We start from the raw sequence: 24320 nt of genomic DNA on the forward strand, positions 1-24320 counted from the left end.
AACGTAACTGGTGATATGACCTACGGAAATCTGCTATCGATTATTTTAGAAGGCGAAGAAACTGAACAAATTGTATTAGACGGATCAAAGCTTTGTTAATAAAACAAACTGTATTGCCGATTTAACAATTTAGTTTTGTTATTTCAATTGTTCCATAAAAATTTTCATTGTTCATCAAACAATTCTGTTTGTTCACCGAAAAATCCCATTTTAACAATTTTTTTTTGTCCCAACAACAAATAGAAACTGCTGGTTCTATATTGACAATCCGGAATTGTTGTGTGAACTTAATTTTTAGTAACCACAACAATTCTTTTTTCTCCGTATAAATAGTAATGTAAATAACAATAATGAATATAATAAATAAATATAAATAAATAATAATAGAATTTTTTAATAATAATAATAAAATTAGGTTTACTTTTTCTTGTTAAATATTGTTCCAATTATTTTTTAAAATTAAATTTTCCAATTAAATCAATAATTTAAAGAGTACGCCAATATAAAAAAATTTAAATTGACTCTAATATGACCTTAAACTCCATAATAGGATTGTTGAGCTGTAGATGTACATCCATCTAATCCATAGAAAATTTTTGACAAATTTAGCCGTAATATTTCTTTTATTTTCAGCTGTACATCTTCAAATCAATTGCAAATCATTAACCGCATTTCAATTCGCTTTGGCATTTTTGATTTCTTATTTAAATTTTGAAAAAGCTGTTGGGTAATATATTCGTCGGATAAACAAATTGGTAAATGTTTTCCACAAATCTTGATTAAACTTCTGAAATAGGTGTAAATTATTTTATTAGAATTTCATTTATATTTGAGATATTTTTCTTCGATTTTTGTTCAATTTTATTTTAATTTATCCCTTTAATGAATTAACCTTTTTTGTGTCTTTTATAAATTATTTAGTTTTAGGGTTAACATTTTATTTATTTTTTTTTTTGATAAAAATTTTACCCTCTGGTAATGCTTGACATTTTGTGTGTGGAATCATCATTGTTAAAATTTTTATTAGTTTTATTGAAATCTTGTGATTTAATTTGATTTATTTTTAGTTTGACTATTAGTTTTTCATGCTTTAGTGTGAAAACCTCCCTTCTTTACCATTTAGTTATAAAGTAGCCGAGTAAAACGTAAAGTTTTAGTTCAGGACATCGCAATGGTTATTGGAAGTTTCAAGGTCATCAAGGGATGTGAATCCCAAATATTCAAAAGCACCAGAAAGAAGAAATCGCTGTTTTGTTGACGATCTATCAAAATACTTCTGTCAGTTCTTGAGCAGGTTATTAGTAAAAATATATTAAATTTACTTTTAGGGTTATTTAATTGTTTTCTGATAATTATTTCCAACGAGTACAATTATTATTTCAAATATTTAATTAGTCATTTTCATGCATCATTTAGTTTCTAAACTCTAAATAGAAAATTATAGTTGTGAGGTTATAATATATAGTGGACGAGAGGGAGAGACTAAGTAACCGGAAAAGTTGACAGTGGCTATCTCTCTGAAAGTAGCAAATGATCCGCAATGAAAACTAGGATATTGGGGGCGGTCAAATTGCCTTGAAATGGAGCGCTGAGATCGTGTAATATTGCAGTTGCAATATATTTTGTGGGATACACTATGAAACTTTAGACTGTTTTGAGCTACCAATGCAAAATTGCAACATGCAGGTCGTAAAGGTTTGTACACTGCCACCAACGTGTTTCGTTTCCATAACTATGAATAGAGGTATACATATATATACATTCTATTCCGTTTTTTTAAAAACAACATGAGAACGCACGAGAGTAAAGTAGTCTCATGTTTCATAAAGCCTTCATTCTAATGACAGATATTTATCCGTAATTAGTAAAAAAAAAAAGAAAAAAAAAGGAAACAATACTATTTAATATCTTGATTACAAAGATACTTTCTAAATTTTTACATTTATAATACAGCTTAACTAAAAAATGAAAATTTTTTGCGTCTGGGTTTCTATAATGGTTTTTCTATTTATTATGCATAAAAATAAAGGAAAAATATTCATAATCTTTTAACCCTTTGCGGCAAACATTTTTCATTCCATTCAAAAATATAGATGATCACACCTATAAGAGTTTTTGGGGTCGCTGATTACGAATCTAAAGTCAGTTTTTAAAAATTCAAAATGGCGGATCCAATATGGCGGACGACTTTTTAAAAACCTAATGCAATTCGCTTGAAACATGTTCTCGGGGGTTTTTGGGGTCGCTGATTGCGAATCTGAAGTCAGTTTTCAAAAATTCAAAATGTCGGATCCAATATAGCGTACGATTTTTAAATTCTAATGCAATTCGCTTGAAACTTGTTACTCGGGGTTTTTCGAGATGATTTGGTAGCCTTGAAAAAGGTTGATTGTTATAGTTGGTGATTACAAATATCAAGTTTGTTTTTAAAATTGGAAATGGCGGATCGTAAGTAAAATTCCATTTTTAGTTGTGATAAGCGTCGAAACAATTTCTTGCTGGCAATAGGCAGAGTGGAACATTGCAAGTTTTACAAATCCAGGACGTTCGCATTTGGTCAGCTTTTGTACTACAATGAGCACATATTGGATCCACATTTTGAATTTTGAAAAACTAACATTGGATTCGTAATCAGCGACCCAAAAACCCCCGAGTAACAAGTTTTAAGCAAATTTCGTGGATTTTTAAAATTTTTCTGTCGCCATATTGGATCCGCCATTTTAAATTTTCTAAAACTGACTTCAGATTCGTAATGAAAGACCCCAAAAACCCCCGAGTAACAAGTTTCAAACGAATTGCATTAGATTTTCAAAAAGTCGTCCGACATTTTGAATTTTTAAAAACTGATTTCAGATTCGTAATCAGCGACCCCAAAAACCCCCGAGTAACAAGTTTCAAACGAATTGCATTAAGTTTTGAAAAAGTCGGCCGCCATAATGGATCCGCCATTTTGAATTTTTAAAAACTGACCATAGGTGGCGAAAGATTCGCATAGATACAACTAATGCACGCATGTCAAGAAATATCTATCAGTGTTTTCAATCATAACATAACACAAACAGTAACAGTGTTCACATTTAAACTTTTCCCCACTGTTTTGTAAGACAATATTATATAATTATTGCAAATAAAAATCATACAGAAAAAAAATTGTTTTATTTTTTCAGAAGAAATTGCTTAAAATCATAAATTTTCAAAAATACGTTAAATGCGTTCTCCTCTCTACAAAAGCAAAATTTTTGATAAAATATAATTTTTTTCCTCATATTTGTCGATAAATCTAGCATAAAAAACACCTTAAATGTCAGACGTGAATTTCATGTTGACTTGTGTAATTGTATATTTATTTATATTTAAATTATTATTTATTAATATATATATACACTACCGTCGGAAATTGTCGGTACGATTGATGTGCGCGGGATGAAATGTTGATGTCGCACCTAAATTAAGATATTTTAAGTTTGAGAAAAGCTAGAGACTTGAAACTTAGATCACCTGAAAGCTGATAAAATTCTGCTTCTGAATATATACCTAGAATTTTTTTTCGACTTTCTGGAGCGATTATAACACTGGAAAGATTTCGAAAAAAAAACGTCTAATTTTCCAAATTTCGTACCCAGTTTTTGATTCCCTGCATAATCTAGGAAAATGCAAGGAAAAATTTGTAACTCCTACAACATAATCTTTAAGATCTTAGCTTTAAAAGTAATTTTTAAGACTTAAAAAATATTGTTTCGTTTTTGAGATAAGTTGAAAAATGTCAGAGCATGTTTTTTACACAACTCAGCGTCAAAGATTAGTTCTTGCATCCCCGCTGCTTCGCCCGTTCCTTGCGCCAGGGCCGAATATGCGTGCGGGCCCCTGCTTGAAACCCGTCTTGTATTTTTTTACATTTACAGTTATTGATTATTATAAATATTATAAATATTTTATTATTATTAATATTTATATTATTATTAATATTTATATTATTATTATTTATTATATTATATTATACTATATATAATTTAGTGTACATAAGACAGTTCTTTTTTTCTGAAAATGCACTTTCTGCCCTTTTAATCGAGACTAATTTTTGTATCTACATTCAAACTTTTGGTTAAATTTTACCTATAATATTGTCAATAGCTTGAAAAGTTTTGGAATCTTATGAGAATAATGAGAATAATATTTCGACAATTGAGGAGCCGGATCGTAGAACCGATTCTTCGCTCGAACTCACGCAGAAGTATTGGCGATTCAAACAGCTACACTAGCGCCACAGTTGAACTAATTTAGGCGTGACTCGCTCTGTAGCACTCCATGTGTTTTAAATTATTTTTTTTTATTTAACGCTTAAAAATTATTTTACAAACGCAATAAAAATATCAGAATAATTAAATAATTTGAAATAAACTGTCACAACAGAGACTGCTTTAGAGCGAGTCACGCCTAAGTTAGTTTAACTGTGGCGCTAGTGTAGCTGTTTGAATCGCCAATTGTCCGCCCCTCCACTATACCATTAAATTTTAAAACTCATAAATAAAATATTTAAAAAATATTAGGTTATGCAGAAGAAAAAAATACATATTTTATCTATTTGAAACTTTTTTCTAAAATGTAATTTATTAGTACTAAAAAATGAAAACTGAAAAATTTTTTTTTCGAAAATAAATTACTTTTTAATAAATATATCGTCCTTTTTCGGTCAAATATTGACGAAATTTTGTGAAATTTTTTAAGCATACACAATATACACAACAGAAGCCTACAAGCTATAAAAAATAAGAAAAATCACATTATTTATTTATTAAAAAATTTTAAAAGACGTCATTTACAAATAGAGGAATTTCACTTTTCAACACAAAAAAGTATGCGATGAATTTTCAAATTATGAAAACTTCTCGCGAGAAAGTTTTTCCTTTACTAATCAGGAAGTTTTTCCCACAATTTCAAACTGATTCGAATATAAATAAAGAAAATACGAGGAAAATAGCGAAACCGCACTTTCGTTCGCAACGAGAATGTAAAAAGGCAGCCATGTTTGTCGTCGCAATGACACGCGCGCACACACACACACAGCAGCAACTAAGGCTCCCTCAAGTTGTTTACATATATGTGTGTGTGTGTGTGTGCGCGCGCGCGTGACGTTGCGACGACAAACATGGCTGCCTTTTTACATTCTCGTTGCGAACGAAAGTACGGTTTCGCTATTTTCCTCGTATTTTCTTTATTTATATTCGAATCAGTTTGAAATTGTGGGAAAAACTTCCTGATTAGTAAAGGAAAAACTTTCTCGCGAGAAGTTTTCATAATTTGAAAATTCATCGCATACTTTTTTGTGTTGAAAAGTGAAATTCCTCTATTTGTAAATGACGTCTTTTAAAATTTTTTAATAAATAAATAATGTGATTTTTCTTATTTTTTATAGCTTGTAGGCTTCTGTTGTGTATATTGTGTATGCTTAAAAAATTTCACAAAATTTCGTCAATATTTGACCGAAAAAGGACGATATATTTATTAAAAAGTAATTTATTTTCGAAAAAAAAATTTTCAGTTTTCATTTTTTAGTACTAATAAATTACATTTTAGAAAAAAGTTTCAAATAGATAAAATATGTATTTTTTTCTTCTGCATAACCTAATATTTTTTAAATATTTTATTTATGAGTTTTAAAATTTGATGGTATAGTGGAGGGGCGGACAATACTTCTGCGTGAGTTCGAGCGAAGAATCGGTTCTACGATCCGGCTCCTCAATTTCTAATAAGCAAAGAAAAACAATGATTCATTGAATTTTGCAAACAAAAGCTTATAGAATTTATTGATAAATTCTATAATAATAACATTTTTTAAATAAATTAATTAATATTCTAATAATCAATAACTGTAAATGTGAGAAAATACAAGACGGGTTTCAAGCAGGGGCCCGCACGCATATTCGGCCCTGGCGCAAGGAACGGGCGAAGCAGCGGGGATGCAAGAACTAATCTTTGACGCTGAGTTGTGTAAAAAACATGCTCTGACATTTTTCAACTTATCTCAAAAACGAAACAATATTTTTTAAGAGCATTTGAACCTTCATGACGTCACAAATCATGGCGCATGACACGCAAACTTCTCAGGTATGTGAAAAGCACAATTTTGAATATTTTTTAAAAAAACCTTTTGGAAAATGTTCAGAATAACATAGACTCTGTCTGTCATGTGCGGAAAATTCAAAATTTTGCGTTTAAAACGTTTTTTAAACAATGTTAAGGTCACAAATCATGGCGCATGACACGCAAACTTCTCAGGTATGTGAAAAGCACAATTTTGAATATTTTTTAAAAAAACTTTTTGGAAAATGTTCAGAATAACATAGACTCTGTCTGTTATGTGCGGAAAATTCAAAATTTTGCGTTTAAAACGTTTTTTAAACAATGTTAAGGTCACAAATCATGGCGCATGACACGCAAACTTCTCAGGTATGTGAAAAACACAATTTTGAATATTTTTTAAAAAAACCTTTTGGAAAATGTTCATTCAAAACGTTTTAAACGCAAAATTTTGAATTTTTCGCACATAACAGACAGAGTCTGTGTTATTCTGAATATTTTCCAAAAGGTTTTTTTAAAAAATATTCAAAATTGTGTTTTTCACATACCTGAGAAGTTTGCGTGTCATGCGCCATGATTTGTGACCTTAACATTGTTTAAAAAACGTTTTAAATGCAAAATTTTGAATTTTCCGCACATAACAGACAGAGTCTATGTTATTCTGAACATTTTCCAAAAAGTTTTTTTAAAAAATATTCAAAATTGTGCTTTTCACATACCTGAGAAGTTTGCGTGTCATGCGCCATGATTTGTGACGTCACGAAGGTTCAACTGCTCTTAAAGATTATGTTGTAGGAGTTACAAATTTTTCCTTGCATTTTCCTAGATTATGCAGGGAATCAAAAACTGGGTACGAAATTTGGAAAATTAGACGTTTTTTTTCGAAATCTTTCCAGTGTTATAATCGCTCCAGAAAGTCGAAAAAAAATTCTAGGTATATATTCAGAAGCAGAATTTTATCAGCTTTCAGGTGATCTAAGTTTCAAGTCTCTAGCTTTTCTCAAACTTAAAATATCTTAATTTAGGTGCGACATCAACATTTCATCCCGCGCACGTCAATCGTACCGACAATTTCCGACGGTAGTGTATATATATATATATATATATATTATGTAGGTATTATTTTTGAGTTGTCCTCGAAATTTGAGATTAATATATCAAGTACTTTGCAAAAAAAAACCTGCGGAGATTATTTACATGTGAAATGAGAACAATCATATAACCTCAACACAACAGCTGATATTGCGACATTCTGATTCGTCCGCCTACTAAATAGCGAAACGGAACTGAAATCGTAGCGCGAAAATTTGAAATCGATAAATATCAGACAACATTTAATTGATTAACAAACAATTATTTATTTAAATATATTTACTTAACAATAATTTCTATTATATTTATATTATAATTTCATCAAACTCGAAATTATTGGCATTTAAATCAATGCCAATTGATTGAAATTCAAAAATTATTTTCTGAATTCAGTTCAATGATTCCAAGTTTAAAAATTTATAACTGAACAATGATACATTTATAAAAATACTTTCTTTTTTTAAATTAAAAATTAAAAAAAATTTTTTTTTTTTAATATTATTATGATTATTACAAAAATTAAGAAAAGAAAAAAATATTTTTCCAAGGACGATAGTGTCTTTCTTCTTGTAGTTTCAATTTTCATCGATATCTTTTTATTGTCAGTTGATAATTCATGTTTTCTCTTTGCTTTTTGTAGTTTTCAATTTTACTTTTCCGTTCTTTGTATATAGTGTGGGACTTTTACTTGTCTGGTCTGTATTGAATTATTCTTTTATATTTTTTTTTTCCTTTTGCCAATAAAGGGTTTAGAGGATGATATTTCTGTACGGTTGCGGTGGTGACCTACAGCTTTAATTTTTTCTTCTATTTCTTTCATTCTTTATTTTAAATTGATTAATCAAATTATTCGAGTCCAGTGAAAAAGAAATATTCTTTCCAATAAATTTTCACATTTCATTCACAATTTGTACAAAGCATATACGAAGCTTGCTTTTAGATCTTTTTTTTTTTATTGCTTCTGTCGTATATCTTTACCGTGCAAATCAAAAATCTAAATGCAAATGCTTTTGAAAAGCATACTATACACTTTCTCCCTTTTGGAGAAAAATTGGAACATATTTCTAAAAAAATGCTACAATAATAAAAATAATATTATTAATAAAAAAATAAATAATTACAATAATAATAATAATAATTAAAAAAATTTTAATTATTTTTTTAGATATGATATAAAAATGTGTTTCTTTTTCAAAAATAATTTAAAATAAAAGTTTTAGGAATGCAAACCTTGACCCAGTCATCTGAATAGCTTTGAAGCGCTCCATTGACGCTGTTCGACTAACCCAGCAACGTATATAGCAGGAGGGAATAATCAATCAATAGTGAGTCAGGTTGACTTCCTTAATGATAGACATAGGATTACGCCGTCGGAAGTACGTTCTGAGAATCACGATTTGTTTGCACAGGGAAAGTTAGGAAATGGACTTGGACGCCAGTGAAATTCATTACTTTTTTTTTTCTCTTACGCTTCACCCGAAACCTGTAATTTTATTCACTTTTTTTTTTTTTGCTTTAAATCTAATTACAATTTCAATTCTTTATCTGTTAAAAAAAAAGAATGTGCACATTTTCATTTCTTATGCGCTCTTCATAAATAACAAATGAGTATATACTTAAACAATTTATTCATATAATGGGGAATATTAGAAATTTCTGCTCACTTTTTATTGCGATAATATTTATCAAAAAAATAAATGAATAAAAATAAAATTGTACGAAATAATAATTTTGTTTAATAATGCTATAAAATTACATTTTGTTCTAAATTCGTTTAATATATATATATATATATATATATATATATAATAATAATATAATAATATAATAATTCAATTTTAACGAACATATATATATTCGTTTTAATATTCTTGTAATATTTAATGATAAATGTTATTTAAAAAAAGAATTATAATTTTATGGAATTTTAAAATTGAATTATTTGTTTTATGAAAATTAAAAGTTCATAAGTTTATTTGTAATTTGTAGTATCATTTACAAGTATTTCCCTTCTTTATGGAAAATTATAATTAAATTTGCATTTTACTTTCAGGAGCCTCCGTGGCGCAGTTGGTAAGATGTTCGATTCAGAATTCTTTCCCAAAGGCGACGAAGTCTTGCGTTCGAATCCTCGTAATGGTAAAACCATATTGTATAATTTTCTTTATATTTTGATATATTTTAGTATTTTTTTTTCTAATTTGACTCATTTTGGCGTACAACAATAAATTATGATTTAATTTTTAATTTTGTTTACTATTGCAACGTCAGTGTAACGTTAAATTTATTTTATTTTAAAATAAAAATTTTAAAGAACAGTTACAATATTTACATTAAAACAAAAATATATTATAATTTAGTATATAGAAAAAATTTTCAAATAACTTTATTTACTTTAAATTCCACTTTGATTGTTTTAATCACTGTGCATATAATTTATTCAGAAATAGTAAATTATTTCTTTAAAAATTTATAAATTTTTTTTTTTTTAATAAAAAATCGTGCATAAAGTTATAATGCTGTGGAAAAACTTGTTCGGAGATAATTACAAAATTTTATATAGACCCTCGGATACACAAACAGGTTTTTAAGACCTGTAATCTTGTCGTTAAATGAATCAATATATATTATTTTATGGCTATTATTAATATTCTCGTTCATTATAATATAAATCATTCATAGGATATGTATTTCACAAGTGATGAAGTACATTTTTATGCTTAAAGTCTTCTTTTTTTTAATATTTAAACACGGTTGAGTAAAATTTAAAGTACTAAACTATTAATTTTTTTCTTTACTTTTAATTTCTATTCGATTTGAAAAATAAAAATTATTTTAAAGTCATAAATAATAATTATTATAAACTAATTTAAGTAAAAATTTTTATTAAAATTTTTTTTTTTTATTAACTAAAAAATTAAGATAAAATTATTTTTTTAAATCAATGTAAATCAAGAAATATAAAATAATGGTCAATTTAATAATAATAATAATAATAATAATTTTTCGATCATTTCGTTTAAAAATAACTGAAATTATTGCTAATAATGTAACAGTCTGTTAACCAATTAAAAGTGAAAAAAAAGTAGTATTTCTCGTGGTAATTATCGATTACCTGTTTCCAGTAACGAGTCGTCACACACATCTATATAGGTATATATATTTGAATTAAATTCGTATCTGTGTAACGATTTTAACCAATTTTGATGAACAAGATAATCAAAGGTAGTTGTTCTAGGGACCATCGAATGATCGTTTTGGTCAAAGCACCCTCGAGCTACATCGACTTGGTTCAATTATATATATGAAACGTTTGGCAATGGCTGTAAATTTTCTGGGAACCAGTCGTTGATTGGGGAACCTTTGAAGTTACTATTCCACTTTTCTCATATCTGATTGTATTTTTCCAATTGATGTTGGAATTCTGAAACTCGCTCATATATTAGGTATATTTTTTTTTCAACTTCAATTTATATATTATACGATGGACGACCTTACAAATAAGACAAGCTGCATGGTGATGAATATCAAAAGGCGCGATGTCGATTTTTATAGTAATTCAAAAATTGCTTTGTGAATGTAAAGAGATAGAAATTCTATTTGTTTTTTATATTTTTTTTTATCTTTGTGATAGAAAGAGATTAATGTATTCTATCTTTATCGATACTTTTTCTATTTACGCTTTAATCTCTATCTATCTCTTCTTCTATCTTTTGATTTTTTGACCTTCTATACTTATAATTAATTCCTCTACTTTTCATTTAATTTCTTTTTGTCTGTATTTTAAATTTTAATATAAGTAAACACTTGTCTCTTTTTATATCTTTTTTTATTCTATATTCCCTTTCTTTTCAAATCTATCTTTTTTTCTATCCCGATCTGTTTTCTATCTATTCAAGTCAATCTCATCTTTATCTCAATCTATTCCCTTGTCCTTCAAATCAATCTCTTTTTATCTCTTTTCTATCCCGATCTGTTTCCTTTCTATTCAAGTCAATCTCTTTTTTAATTCAATCTATTCCCTTGCTCTTCAAATCAATCTCTTTTTATGCCTTTTCTATTCCAATCTGTTCCCTTTCTATTCAAGTCAATCTCTTTTTCATCTCAATCCATTCCCTTGCTTCTCAAATCAATTTTTTCTAATCTCTTTTGTTTCCCAACCAATTTCCTTTTTCTTTAGATTCAGATTTTTTATCCTTTTTTTTAATTTCTTTTCTATCTCAACCTATTCCCTTCTTCTTGAACTCAATCTCTTTATATCTCGTTGTTATCCTAATCAATGTATTCTCTACTCTTTCTATTTCCTTCATTTTATAACAAATTCTCTTCTTTTTATTCACGTCAATCTCTTTCTATCTCTTTTTCACCATCCAATATTTTAATCTTCTTTATTCTATCTTATTCTATCTTTTTATTATCCATTCAATTTTCTTTCTATTCTCCAGATTAATTAAAGCAGATTCTTATCTATTTTTTTCTCTAGTTTTATCCCAATCAATCTCCTTCATATTTAAATTAATCTCTTTGTATATTTTTTTCATCTTCTTTATTCCATCTCATTAAATCTCTCTACTATCCATTATTTTCATCTTTTTTTTTAATCCCCTATTTCTTGCTTATTTAATATTTATAATTTTCATTTTAATTTCCTTTCATCTCCATTATCATCTCCTGCTATCTCTTTATATATCTTTATATCTCTTTTTTCCTATATTTTTTAAATCCCCTATTACTATTTTTTTTAATCTTTATTCTATTAATTTCAATCTCTTTTTATCTCCATTTTATTCTTTTTCTACATCTTTCTATTTCTTAATATCTCCTTATACCTTTATCTTTATCTTTCTCTTTCTATCTCTTCTTTCCTTTATCATTTTATTCCCGTATTTCTATCTTCTTTAATATTTATTTCCATCTTCTTTTATCTTTATTCTAATATCTTGCTATCCCTTTTATATATCTTCTTGTCTCTTTATGTATCTTTCTCGCTCTATTTTTTAATCTCCTATTTCTGATTTCTGAAATCTTTATACTATTTATTTCAATCTCCCTTTATCTCCAATTATCTCTATCTGAATCTATTTCTTCATCTTTCTATTTTTTAATATCTCCTTATACCTTTTTCAATCTCTTTCAATCTCTTCTTTCCTCTATCAATTTATTCCCCTATTTCTATCTTCTTTAATATTTGTAATATTTATTTCAATCTCCTTTTATCTTTATTCTAATATCTTGCTATCCCTTTTATATATCTTCTTGTCTCTTTATGTATCTTTCTCGCTTTATTTTTTAATCTCCTATTTCTGATTTCTGAAATCTTTATACTATTTATTTCAATCTCCCTTTATCTCCAATTATCTCTATCTGAATCTATTTCTTCATCTTTCTATTTTTAATATCTCCTTATACCTTTTTCAATCTCTTTCAATCTCTTCTTTCCTCTATCAATTTATTCCCCTATTTCTATCTTCTTTAATATTTGTAATATTTATTTCAATCTCCTTTTATCTTTATTCTAATATCTTGCTATCCCTTTTATATATCTTCTTGTCTCTTTATGTATCTTTCTCGCTTTATTTTTTAATCTCCTATTTCTGATTTCTGAAATCTTTATACTATTTATTTCAATCTCCCTTTATCTCCAATTATCTCTATCTGAATCTATTTCTTCATCTTTCTATTTTTAATATCTCCTTATACCTTTTTCAATCTCTTTCAATCTCTTCTTTCCTCTATCAATTTATTCCCCTATTTCTATCTTCTTTAATATTTGTAATATTTATTTCAATCTCCTTTTATCTTTATTCTAATATCTTGCTATCCCTTTTATATATCTTCTTATTGTCTCTTTATGTATCTTTCTCGCTCTATTTTTTAATCTACTATTTCCGATTTCTGAAATCTTTATACTATTAATTTCAATCTCCATTTATCTTTATTTCAATCATTTTTTTTCTCTTTTTATTTCTTTATATCTCTTTCTTTTCTCCTCTATCTTTTTTAATATTTATAATATTCATTTCAATCTTCTTTTATCTTTATTCTAATCTCTTGCTTTCACTTTTATATCTCTTTATGTCTCTTTATATATCTTTTTCACTCCATTTTTTTAATCCATTATTTACATCTTTTTTAATATCTCTTTTTATATAGTTCTATCTCTTTCTATATATTTCTATTTCTTTATATCTCTTTTTCCCTTTTTTTTATAAATTTTTTTATTTGAAATAGGATATCGAGCCCATAGTCGAAAGACAATTAAAGGGCAAATACATTTAAATAGAATGAAGATAACAAAGATAATTGTATAATAAAATAATCTGTAAATAATCAAAAAAAAAAAAATATATTTGATCAATCTTAAGAACAAAAATAAAAAGTAAGATCCTAATTAAAATTCTAATACTAATACTTATAAAAAGAAAAAAAAATTATACATTTTTGAATAAACTTATATTTAACGTCGAGTAACGATATAATTTTTATAAACGCTCTTGAAAGTATTTAGAGATATTCTCTGTATACATTAAATGAAGTTGTATAGGACAGAGTTCTTTTGAATTTGCAGAAGGAGAAAGCCATGTTTCAGTTAAAATAAAAATATCCCCTCATAACAAAAGGATATCCCTAGGATATCCATAGGATATCCATATCAATGGTCGATATCCTAGAATGGTCCCCATGATATCTTGGGATATCCATAGAATATCCCTGGGATATCCAAACCGCCGGTCTGTGGGACATCAACAGGACATCCATAGGATATCCCTAAGACATCCACAAAATATCTATTAGATATTATATCGCAGGATATACATGGGATATCCTCAGGATATCCTCAGGATGTCCTTGGGATATTCTTAGGATATTCACGGGATATTTAATATCTCAACATATATTTTAAAGGTTAAAATTGTTAAGCTAATATAATGAATAATAATATAATAAAAACAAAAATCTTATGAGCTTCTAATTTATTTTAAATGAAGATTTGAAACGCATCTTTCAAAGTTTTTAAATAAACTCATGCACTTAATGTATAATTAATAATAATAGTCATTCGTTATTTGCGGGGAAGAATTTATATTGTTTAAAGCCAATTTATTTTCTGACAATATTAGGCATATGAATAAAGGAATGAATCACGAATGAGAAAAAAATTAGTTAATAATTTTTCAAATTAAACAACTTTCTCGAAAAACAAGTTGCATTTTATTTTATTTACATAAAATTTAATTCACAAAATATTCTCACTCGTAGTCTCATAATGACTTTAAAAATAGTATCCTGAGAATATCTTCTTGACATCCAGAAGATATACTGAGAATATCCTGACGATATCTATGGGATATCTGGAGGACATTTATGAAAGTCTATAGAGATATCCTGTGGATATCCAAACCGCCGATTTTTTTGATATCCTTAAGAGATCCTTTTGATATCCAAAGGACATCCCCAGGATATTTGCGGGATATTATCAATATATCCCAAGATATCTTGTGTTATTAGGGTCCTATAAACAAAAATCATGGAAAAGCTTCAATTTGAGATATTTGTGTATTAAGGCCACGAACATTCTGGTAGTAAAAGTTGAAAACAAAATTTATAGGCCGAGATGTTATATTGAATGCTGTTTCTTGATGATAGTAGAGATTCCCTTGATTTAACGGATTACTAGATCTGTTTCTCCATACTCTTGATTCGTTCGTCCATTATCAATTTTTAAATTCCTTTATCTTCTTCAATCATCTATTTTCATATTTTTTAATAATTATATTATTCATTTCTATCTTCTTTTTTTATCTCTATTCTAATCTTTTTCTATCCATTTTGCAAATTTAAATAATTATAATTCTATTCCTCACTCAAACCTCTTGTATCATATGTTAATCTCCTTCCTTCCCTCTCCTGTCCTGCTCGCTCGGTACTCCAATAAGTTTCTTCGCTTTTTTTTTTAATTTCTTTCATGTAGTTTTTTTTTTGCAAGTGAGCCGTTATACTAAAAATAAAAAGATATTAAAATTTTCTACAAGAGGATTGAGTAAATGTTAAAATCACGTTAAAATTATAGCAAGAAGATAGAATTAAAAAGAGAAAGTGATAAAATTTATAAATATTAAGGGATGAAATAAGATATAGAAGGAAAATAAATATAGAAAAAGAATAAAATTCTCAAAAACGTGATAGAAGAAGAGATTAAAATAGAAATTTTTTTCAATAACTAAATAACAAAAGGGGTTTAAAAAAAATTAAAATTAACAAAAAAGGAGATTATAACATTTTTGAATATATGCAATTAGAAAGAAATTAAAAAGAATTTTCCTCTTTCTATATCACCATAATCTTATCTCTTTTTATCTTTTCACTTCCAGTAAGGATGAATTCTGAATGAATGTAAATAAGAACCGGAAATGTAATAAAAATACATCATTGTTAACGATCGTTGTAATTAGATTAGCTAAGAAAGAGAACAAAACGAATAAAATGAAAATCCTGAGAAAATGCCATGTCGCCTTTGCAGTTAGTTGCCAATGACTACGTAGGTCGCCGTATCTTAGGCGCGGTTCTTGCGTAATGCAAAAGTGAACGAGATACTTACTCATTACACGAATACAGAAACCACACACACTCACACACACATACATATGAGAAAATGCTTATATTCGCACAAACTGAAGAGTTTCCTTATATAAATGCGCTAATTTTCGCTTAGAAGCATTTTCTTTAACCTTAGCCTCTTCGTTCCCATGATTCGCAATGTGTTTAACCTCTTGAATTATTATTTTATTATTATTATTATTATTTTACTCAGCTATTGGAATTTTTTTCCCTTATCTATATACATATAACGCAGTTGGGGGTTTTTGTGTTACACAATGAGAAATAAATATATTTGTGCCAGTTGTTAAATAATAAAAATGTCAGAAATTCTATCCTATAGCAATATTGATTCTATTAATAAAACTTTCTGACAGGCACGAGGTATTCCAGTGTAATCCACCTCCGCCTATATAACACACAACCACGCTCACTCACGATTGCCTCTATACATAATCATATTAATACTGTATATATATATATATATATGTGTACGCATATATATCTACATTTGCGAATATACATATATAAATACTTTCGCGGTCTGCGTTTCATTTACATAATGTTGCCAATGCAGGAAATGTCGACTGGTGGTCGTGAGCGCACTTTTGTGGCACCACAAAAGTTTATTAACCTCTAAAAATAAAAAAAAAAATTTATTTAACACGTCAACTTTGGATAGCTATACTTCTAATGGAACACTATATATATTGGAGGTCGATTGCGTAACATTTTACACTTCCCGTTTGTGCGAAATTCTATATGTAGTGTGATGGAATTGTTTTTTTTTCTGCCAATTTTAAAAGAAATTTCCAAATTTACCCCAACCCTCGGGGTAATATTGGAAAATAAATGAAAATGCATTTTTATTTTTTATATAGTAAAAATTGAAGAAAACGTTCTGAATGTTCACTATACGTTTTTGGGGTTAAAAATTTTTTGTCAAAGCAATTTTTTTTATGAAAAAAGGAAATACATTGTTTGTTCCAAACTTACCATGGTAGTGGGGCAAAATACATTTTTTTGGATAAATAAATTTTTTGAAACACAATTTTCAGTTGAATTGCAAGTACATACGCTTTTTTAAAAATTAAAGATGAGTTAATTCCGCATCGACGCAACGAGAGACAATTAAAAAAAATTATTTTGAGTTTTATTTATTTAGCAATTTTTATCTCGTGATATCTCATGGAACGGAAATTTAAATATCCCGGGCAGTATGTCCCACGTGGGATTTATACCCGCGCATGCATAGAAAGCAAACAGGTGATTACGTTTCAAAATGTCGGACAGCACCTTGAAGTGTCAACATGTGTCAGCCAACACGTCGTTTATTTTTTTTAAATTTTGATTGATTTTCACTCTAAATAACATTATTTTTTATTGTGTTTTGGTTTTTGTAGTAAATAACATAAAATTTATTGAAATTGTTAATATTTTTCGTGATATTATAAGTGATATGTAGAATTACGCAATAATGGCCGAAAATTTTTCTCTAGGTATAAAAATTGGTATTTAATAACCTGGCGCAACTTCAGGTAGACGCGACAATTTCAGGTTGTGCGTCGGGAAATGTTTTGTTTCATCAAAATCGTGCAGTACATTTATTTAAATAAAAGTTTTTTTTAACAAAATAATTTCAAAATAAATATGTTTTTTTTTTAGTGGAATTTGTGGGGTAAATGACGGAAATTTGGATATCCCTTTTGATATTCCAGGGATATCTAATACAATACACTTATTGTAAATTTAGTTAAAAAATGGAATTCATAATTTTCTCCCATTAGAAAATATGAAATAATTTTAAAGATTAAAATAAAATGCCTCACGTTCATATTTGCCTCGAGCGCCATTTCATTTGAAGCTGGTCCTCGGATTTGCAAAATAAAAAAACTGGTATAAAGGATAATGTTATATGTATAGATTATTGAAACCTAACTTTTTCACTATGGGATACGATTTCATTTTTTAAAAACAATTGTTCAAACAATTTATAAAAATATATACTTCAAAAGAAATAATGATTTATTGCAAAATATATTAAAATTTTATTCAATACTCCAAATAATATATAGTCAATTCTCATTTTACTTTTTCTCTAAAACAGAGAGAGAGAGAACAGTCTGCTAATAAAATTATTAATATTCATCGCAAAAATTTTCAGCAAAACAACACTTTTTTTCTGATACTAAATCGAATTTTTTACTTTGTCGCATTTAATTTTAATGGAGAATAATTGAACTTTCAGAATTTTTTTTTTTTTTTTCCCTACCAAGAATGTTAAAATGGATGGTGATTCTTTTTTTTTTACTCCTGTTTCTTTAGTGAAAAATAACCGATGATTAGGAAAGAAATTGCTTAGAGAAAACCTGTATTGCGAAAAATTGGAAAAGCGAGAAATTCCATTCGTGGAAGCATTTGCCTTTCTTTAATACTGGATGGTTGGAACAATTTTACAGTTTGTCCTTGGCTCTAATGACCGGAAGATGAATCGAAAAAGTTCCTCGACATGGTTTATGTATGTGTGTGTTAGCGTTCATAGTAGATATAAAAATGTGCTCGCGGGTAAAAGGAGTCGATTACTAATAAGCCAAAGTATACTTAATTCTCAATTGCACCTTTTCCTAAATTGACTTCAAGACTCCACGGTGGCGGCGACGACGTCAGTTTTTTTTCTTTTTTTTTTTTGCGAGACTCCACTTTATGGCCTGTAATCGTTTTCAACGCTTATAGGACCTCAGTGAGAATGGCATGAGACGGAGATTGCTCACTACATGGAATTTAGGTTCCTTCTCAAATAACTTCTTGGCAATTTATTAACTCTCGATATGTTCTACGACATTCTTAAATAAAAAAAAAACCTCTTTATCAAAAAAATAAAAAAAATTCTCATTTTCTTTCGAAGGGAAAAACAATAAAATTTCTTTTTTATAAAAAACAATATTCCTAAAAAAAATTAGTATCGTGAATTTCTAATCGAACAATAAATAACTACTTTTAACTGAAAATAAATTTCCATATTTGTGTAAAATACTGAATCTTATAATTTGTAAAGTTTATATTTGCAGAAATGGCTCTGGGGGAAAATAATATATTTTTCTTTTGTATCGACAAAGTGTCAATTCCCTTTAAAACTGCGTAACTGTCCCTTTCACGACACGTTACACTTTATTAACCACTAATTGAAGGGTGAATGTGCACTCCTCTGCGACTATATAGAACTGTCGTCTTTTGGGAGTGAAAATTACTCACTAGCTGTCAAATAGAATAGCAACTGCTTTGGACTATGTACTGAGAGTTTTAATAACGATCTCTCTCTCTCTCTCCCCACAGCTGAACAGGCTAATATTAATGTCGTGCTTTGAGAAGTTGGCGATACATATAGAAACCACCTTCACATATACATATAGACGAATGTATTACGGAACCTCGAGAATATATGTAGCGAGTGATGTAAAACATGTCAGATAATTAGATATGTTCCCCTGCACTTTCGATTCATGTAAAAATGACGGAATTATGAATTTATAAAATACTGCAATAAAATTCAACATTCTGGATTTATTTTTTCATTATCATTATATTAAAATTAAAAAGCTTTTCAAAATTAACGAAATTCAAAAATATTTTATTAATATTAAAAAGTGCAACAGAATTTAAAAACTATTTCATTATAACGGGAAGAAAATCCCAAAGTTATATAATTAGAATAAAAAAACCTAGGGGTAAATCCTTAATTTCAGAAATTGTTCTCATCATCATTATATTAGAATCGTTATTAAAATTAAAAATTGCAAACATAATTCTAAAATATTTTATCATTACGGGAGAAAAGAATACCAAGTTAAGAAAATTAGAGTCAAAAATCTAATTCTAAATTCCAAAATTATTCCCATCATCATTATCAGATTCATTATTAAAATTAAAATGTGCTAGAAAATTCAAAAGGCATTTTAACATTACGGGGAAAAACAATTCCAAGTTTAGAAACTTAGAATCAATAAATTAATTTTAAATTCTTAATTCTATAATTGTTCTCATAATCATTTTGCATCATTATTACAATTAAGAAGTGCTATAAAATTCGAAAAGCATTTCATCATTACGAAGAAAAAGAATCCTAAGCTTAGGAAATTAGAATCAAAAGCCCAATTCTAAATTCTTAATTCCAGAATTATCCTCATCTTCAATATTAAAATAATTATAAAAATTAAAAACTGCTACGAAATTCAAAAGCATTTCAACGTAACGTAGTAAAATTTCAAGGTTGAAAAATTAGAATCTGAAACCCAATTCTGAATTCATAATTCCAAAATTTTTCTCATCATCATTATCAGAATCATTTTGAAAATTAAAAAGTGCTACAAATTTCAAAAAGCATTTCATCATTAGAATTGGAATAGACAATTAGAATTGGAATATCAATTTCTAAATCGTTAAATCCACAATTATTCTTATCATCATTATCATTATTGTTAAAATTTAAAAAAGTGCTTCTATTTTACCATAAAGTATTTTAACTTTAGGATATCAGAAATACAATTTTAAATCCTTAATTTCAAAATTATTTCCATCATCATTATCAGAATTATTATTATTATTATTATTATCTTATAATAATCTTCGTATTCATTCCTTCAATCATTCACATTTTCTTAGCACTTGAAATTTCTCGTTATTATTAGATTATATATACATTTATATCTTTGCTTTGATAATGAGGGTTCTCGAGGGTTTTTACCTGCAATTTGTTTCCTCAAAAACAGCCTTCGATTGAGGGTTTATTTTCTATTATTGTTTATATAAGATGGTCGATGATCGTTTAATTACTGTCCTGTAAGGGGAAGTGGTGTCCCTCATCTTACCAGCCGCGCCCGAGCTATAACCATGTCGTTATATTGGAGAATCAAAATTAAGAAGAAAATCTTTGGTGCCAGCACCTTTGGGTTAAATTGGTTTGAAACATATCGTATAGGTTTATTGTACCAAAATTATAACGCACTTGACAGATTTTTTTTGAAATTTTTCTTTAGTCATTAGTCCTTTTTGAGAGACTCACCCAAATAAATTTTCTAAAGCAGGAAACTGAAATGGAAGATTTGTTTTGAAAAGCGACTTTACCAGGAGCTTAAAATTTGAAGAAGGTTACCATGTCGAACATAAAAGAGTATTTTATTTTAAGTAATAAAGATTTTTAAATTATTGAATATGTAAATGAAAATTTAAAATATATGCATATGTATAAATTTTAAAAATGATTGAGAAAAGATACAAATTATTTTTTCATTATGCAAAGTACTTTGTATTTACAAATGCTTCATTTAATTTTTCCAATTAAAGAAGAAGTTAAACATATTCAAATAGTTTTTAGTGGTAATACGATTTTGGTTATTGGATTTGTGTCTATTACGACGGAATAAAACTTTATATTTTTGAAAGTCTTAATGCAGGGTGTTTGAATGTTCTTCCAAGTATAATATTTAATTAGATTGTTCCCTTTTCAACCAACAGTAGTTTTTGAAACTTTTGATCAACAACCGATTGGTACAGTTAAGTGTGAAGTACATGAAATAACATTTGCAACATCTGTATTGGTTAATAGTGTAAATTAAAAGATTAATTTATGAAACTGATATTAATATAATGAGCAAGCATTTGATAATATTTTTTTGAAAACAATTAATTAAATCATTCTCCGGCAGTTGGAATGTCTAATATTAGGATTTCGATTTGTAGAGAATGATTGGAATTGTCTTTTCATAAATCGAGCTAAAGAACTTAAAAATGGTGGTCGAAACCTTTCATATTTTTGTAAGACTTTTGCCAGTAAAAATGACAACAGAGTTCTGTCTACTGAAACTAAGAATGAAAAGTAAATACCCAAAGAAAAAAATTTGTCATGTAAGATAAAGAAATTATCTACAGAAATTGAGGAGGTATTTACATGTTGATATAATTTCAGTATGCACAACAGAAAATAATGAGAAAATAATTTCGAGTCTTATTGTTAGTGAAAATTTTGATTCTATGACATATCCTACAATGTTTCCTTATGGTGATCCTGGATGAACTGTTAACCTGAAGCATACTCAAGGTACTTGTAATTTTATTCATTTACAATTTTATATGTATCGTCTTTCATAGAGAAGAAAAAAACGGGGATTGTCACATGTGCGTTTAATTATATTTTTACGTGCACAAATTTGCGATTCAAAAACTTTAAATAAAATTATATGTGCTGAAATCACAGACGACTTGAAGAATCCAGTACTTTTTAACATAATAAAGCGATTTTAAGTTCATGGGCCTTGTAGAAAACAAAATAGAAATTCACCCTGCAAGGATCCTGATATGGGTCAATTAAATATATTGCTAACAATTCGACGATCGTAGCATATAATCTTTATTTGAGTACAAAATTTAAAGGTCATATTGACTGTGCAATAATAGGTATTATATTATTATTATAACACCATAATGTTGAAATAGTAATACAGTAACGATTTCAAAAATAACATTATTAATTTTGTGAGATCAAAATTCCAATAAATTTTCGTCAAATAAAAATAAATTTTTAATTTATCATAAAAAATTACAGATACCACGCGCGTTTCTTTTAGCTAGTTATTATTATAATTGAAAAGTGCTACAAAAATCAAAATCATTTCATCATTACGGGGGGGAAACAATTTCCAAGTTTAGATATACTTAAAATTGGATTATCAATATCTAAATCCTTATTTCCACAATTATTCTCATCATCATTATCATACTCATTATTGTTAAAATTAAAAAAGTGATACAAAATTCAAAACCATTTTACCATAATGAAAGGAAAAATCCTAACTTTAAAAAATCAAAATCCCAATTCTATATCGTCAATTGTTTAATAAATAAATTCAAAAAATATTTCAAAAAAATATTTTTTTCAAATAAATTCTATATTCATTTTATTTATAGCATAATTCTCTATCCTTGCAATATTTATTATAAGGACTATGTGGATCAGAATTTATGTGTGCATACACACGCATAAAATTGTGATTTACTGTTGTATAGTTTTACTTTTTTTTTTTTTTTTTTTGATGTACACTTTATTTTTCCTACATATAAAGATGACTTGCACATCACTTTCAATTCTAAGTTGATTTTCACTTCTTCTATAACGATAAATGACTCTCGTTTAGAATTAAATATAGATATATAACTTTTAATTATGAGAATTCCTTTCTCCGTGCGGCTCGTTTCTTGTTTTGTTTAGGGGCACTGTTATTTCTTTTTTTTTTTTTTCTCTGCATCTCTGTAATGTAATATTTGACTATATAAAATATATTCACACACTTTGATTTGCGTTATACCGTTACAGTTACATGAAAATAGAGACGCGAGTTGAATTTGCGCACGTTCCGAGTTAGGAAGCCGCCTCGTAATCTTTGGAAAGCGCCTGACTCGATTGAACGTGGGTCACGCGGGTTTCCTCCGCGCGATAGACAACGGACAATAATTTACGGCCCCAACTCAGTATATACTCGCCTTAGTTCTCCTATATACAATCTCATATCCAGTACATGTAAGATAATTTTCAATGTGTGTAATATATATATATATTTATACCTGTCTCACAGTATGATTGTCGGCGAAAAGTCCCCTTAATATAGAAATAGATCATTTTGAATAGGCATAGGGAATTGTTATATCGGATTTATTGATTTATCGATATAACAATCTCAGGATGCATAGATAGAGACTTTAGAGAAAATTAATCTATCTTGAATGGACAAGAGAGCAAGAAAATTCTCTTGTGAAATGATCAATATATTATTTTCAATCATTTCTTTCCTAACTTTGAAAGAAAAAAGGACTTGATATGCACCTTTGAGTTCTCGATACATATAGAATTTAATGTGTTTTTGTGCGTATTTTCCACTTAGTATAGTGTGTATTTATATCCACATCAGAAACCAAGGTCTAAGGTGGTTTTCTTTTTTTCTGTTCATTATTATTTATGCAACAAACATAAGCATTACAATTATAACTATATGGACAAACTTTTAAGCATTAGTTCTTTGTAAATATCTCCTACAGCACTGAAATTTTTCTAAAGATTTCCTAAAGATTTATTTGAAATGTTCGCGAATATTTTCGCCTAATTATAATTAGGCAAAAATTTCATTTAAATGTTCAGGAAAGTTTCACACTAAACATTTATTCAAGTGGGACATTTAAATCTTTACACAATTTCCACTAAATATTGCAATTAAATATTCCGAACATTTTAAATAAATTAAAGTTGTTAAAATTAATCAATCTTCCAAGTCAATTGTAATATTTGCAAAAAGCGATTATATTTTACTTATGAGATTGAAAATAATAATTCTATTAATTTCCCTGATGTATTAGTTATAAAACAGAACAATATTTTAATTACTGACTGGTTTACAAAACCTACTTTTTCTGGATGATTTTTAAATTTTCATTCTCAACACCCGATTTCTCAAAAAATTGCTATTGTTTATAATTTGATAGACAGAGTTATTAAGTTGTCAAATGTT

The 24320-nt window shown here is 27.8% G+C and overlaps 2 long non-coding RNA genes across 2 annotated transcripts; both read right to left on the minus strand.

Moving 5' to 3' along the window:
* Nucleotides 1-14334: 14334 nt before the first annotated feature.
* LOC127281504 (uncharacterized) lies at nt 14335-19014 on the minus strand. Its single transcript, XR_007843043.1, has 2 exons — nt 18387-19014; nt 14335-15169 (listed from the first exon to the last, which is right to left on the minus strand). It is a non-coding gene; the product is annotated as an uncharacterized LOC127281504 (long non-coding RNA).
* Nucleotides 19015-22827: 3813 nt separating this feature from the next.
* On the minus strand, nt 22828-23235 carry LOC127281556 (uncharacterized). Its single transcript, XR_007843058.1, has 2 exons — nt 23139-23235; nt 22828-23068 (listed from the first exon to the last, which is right to left on the minus strand). It is a non-coding gene; the product is annotated as an uncharacterized LOC127281556 (long non-coding RNA).
* Between the last annotated feature and the right edge of the window lie 1085 nt (nt 23236-24320).

Source organism: Leptopilina boulardi, unplaced genomic scaffold (genome assembly GCF_019393585.1).
Source record: "Leptopilina boulardi isolate dan_hultmark-lab unplaced genomic scaffold, ZJU_Lbou_2.1 LbouV2_273, whole genome shotgun sequence".
NCBI lineage: Eukaryota > Metazoa > Arthropoda > Insecta > Hymenoptera > Figitidae > Leptopilina > Leptopilina boulardi.